The sequence below is a fragment of the Abramis brama genome (assembly GCF_963993115.1).
Source record: "Abramis brama genome assembly, chromosome: 9".
NCBI lineage: Eukaryota > Metazoa > Chordata > Actinopteri > Cypriniformes > Leuciscidae > Abramis > Abramis brama.
This window is the reverse complement of record NC_139971.1, coordinates 24,644,773-24,648,027: the sequence shown is the minus strand read 5'-3', so window position 1 is coordinate 24,648,027 and position 3,255 is coordinate 24,644,773.

The following is a 3,255-nucleotide window of genomic DNA, read 5'->3' as shown; positions in this document are numbered from 1 at the left end:
ATGTATGATATTTCTTCAAAATGATGTGAAAATCATCCTGCCTAATCATTCACATAAAACGATACATTGATTTAAATTTTGTGAAACACTTTTAGTTTGGAAAGGCAATATGCGGATGGGGTGTAAACGATCCAACACCATCATGCATATTTAGTGGTTCACACCTGAGAAGTTCACACCCATAATGAGCCTTTCATTCAGGTGTGTCACTGAGTCACAGGAAATAATGCAAGGACTATATATATATATATATATATATATATATATACACATACATACATACATACATACATATATATATATAATTGGTTCACAGTTGGAAACACAGTTGTTGTTGTTGTTTTTTCACAAATTGTGCTTGCAAATTGTATAATATCCAAGGTAAACATTTCTAGTAATTGTGCAGTTAATTCTCATGCTGTATTTTCAGAAAGTTTTGGAATATATTCTCTACCAAAATGTGTCACTAATAAAACACAATAAAAAATTATTTAAAGAGAAGGCTTATATTGACCTTTTAAGTTTTTGTTTACATCTATCCTTGTATATATTTTAGCTATTTTATTAAAAAGGTTATACAATTACAACAATTAAAATTTTAACAATATTTCCAGTGTAATCTTTCTTTGTAAAAATACATTTTATCATACGTATTTCAAAGTTAAGGATTCATTAGTTTGAATATCGCCTACATTGGAACAAACACTATAACATCTTAGTTGATTATTTTTGACAAAACATATATATATATTTAACACATGAGCAGAAATTGGCAACATTATAAGCTTATTTGATGTGGCAGTATTTTACAGTAAAAACTTTATAATCTATCCGATTTTTGTAGTCGATTTTTACTCATCTTAGTATAGCAATAGAGTTTGCTAAAAGCTGTTCATTCATTCACACACAGAAACAAGATTCATTTTGAAACAGTTTTTGTGCCAGCTGTTGTAGCTACACAACAGTGCACATCTGTGCGTTCATTCATTCACGCACAGAAACGCGATTCATATTTAAACAGTCTTTTTGCGTGTACAGACACTTGCGATTAGAACAAAGCATAGAACTGACCTATTCCTCAGCTGGATCTGTTGCTCCTCGAAATGAAACTTCCAGAACTTCTGAGGTAAATTTTCCAGGATTATTATCAAGATAGTATCATTCCTCACAGCGTCGTAAAGTACATGACTCTGAAAGTGTACTCGCGGTGTGTGTTATCCAGCTGATGTGGGCGTTTCACAGGATTGCAGGATCGCCTCACATTTGCGTCTGAATAGCGCGCTCTCCGTGGGCGGAGTCAAATTAAAACATAATGAGCTGAGATGAGAACACTGACATCTCTCTCTTTTCATTCATATTACATAAACTGAAAATATTTGTTTTTTATAAAAAATACTTCATTTAAAAGAAGAGAATTCAAGCTTCATGCCTGTGTGACTGTTTGACTGAGTATTCGCTGAGTTATTGTTCATTTTCGGACGCGTTTAAGAATGGACTTAACTGACAGAGAGAAGGCAGAACTCGCTTCGTGTTTATTTTTCATTATTTGGCAAAAAGCACAACACTTTGTTTTTATTGTGAGTATACACAAAAAAATACACACTTAACAGGATCGATTGATGTATGAAACTCCTATGGAAAATCAAAGTCAACAGAGTATTTTTGAGTCTCTTTTACACTGATAAAAAAAAAGCGAGCTGGTATCGCCGGCGATACCGCCGACCCCAGGGGGTTAAACACTTGTCTTTCAAGACAGTGTTTCTTCTGGCTCTCGCTTCAGTGAAGCGCATAGGGGACTTACAAGCGCTCTCAGTGAGCGTGACATGTATGGAATTTGGGCCAAATGACTCGAAAGTCATACTCAAACCAAGGCACGGGTACGTTCCAAAATCCCTCAACACACCATTCAGGGCACAGGTCATTTCCCTGTCAGCCCTGCCGGTCTCTTATGAGGAGAAGGACGCAAGCTTCCTTTGCCCGGTCAGGGCATTAAGGGCTTATGTATCCCGCTCGACGCTCACGGAGCAGCTCTTTGTTTCGTTCAGCGGGCGTTCTAAGGGACTAGCCGCTTCGAAACAGAGTCTATCCAGATGGATAGTTGATGCTATAGCGCTGGCTTACACTTCTAAGGGCCTGCAGTGCCCGTTAGGTGTCAGAGCGCACTCCACAAGAGGCATGGCCTCGTCGTGGGCCTGGTCCAGTGGGATTGCCTTGCAAGATATATGTATGGCGGCAGGCTGGGCCTCCCCGTCTACATTTATAAGGTTTTTATAACCTAGAGGTTCCCGCCTTACAGGCTAAGCTGCTGTCGGTCTAATAAATCAGTATTGTCTGTTCTGATGTTATCGGTTCAGAATACTGGAGCTGCTGAGCGCTGCTCGCTGATCGACTAAATAATTCTATGGGCAGTGTGTAAGACCCACAATATTCATCAGTTCAGGCCGAGTTTTTCGCCCTGTCTGTATGGTATACTATTTATGTAGTTTGCGCCTTATAGGACGCTACTAAATCTGGGAAAAATGCTGTTCTAGCCCCTTTTTTCCCGGACTCCCTGTGAGTTCCCTGGTGATTATGCACTATATGAGCCCCGGGCACCTGCCCTTGGGACTTTGGTGTTGGATCTCAGCACGCACAGCGTTTTACATGGGTTCCCCTAGCGTAAGATACTTACGCAGTACGAGAGACCTCTCGTAAGAGAACGTACTCGGTTACTAACGTAACCTCGGTTCTCTCTAGATGAGGGAACGAGTACTGCGTATCTTAGCCGTGCATGCAACACGCTCTGGTTCGCTTCGGCGATGAAAAAACAGATTCTATCAGCCTCGAGCTATATTTATAGGCCTAAGCCACGCCTGTTTCGGCAGGATGTGACGCAATGGGCGCGGAGCGTCCTCATTGGGTCTGACGTCACGAGTGGCCTCGCTCGATAGGCTGCTGCAGTTGCCGCAGGTCAGCCAAAAGGCACGCGAGCCGTCTTGCCTATGTCTGCATGCTGCCGCAAAGCGTTTTACATTATTACAAAATTAAGGATAATTTTTGGCTTCAATATCTCACGGAAAAGGGATTTTTCCCTAGCGTAAGATACTTACGCAGTACTTGTTCCCTCTTCTAGAGAGAACCAAGGTTACGTTAGTAACCGAGTATGTTCTAAAAAAACAAAAAAAAACATTCACCCTAGGGCAAAAATGTAGCAATGATTTACTAATCATTTTCAGTTTTTTTTTATTTAAGTTCTGTTCTTAGTGGACTTTAACA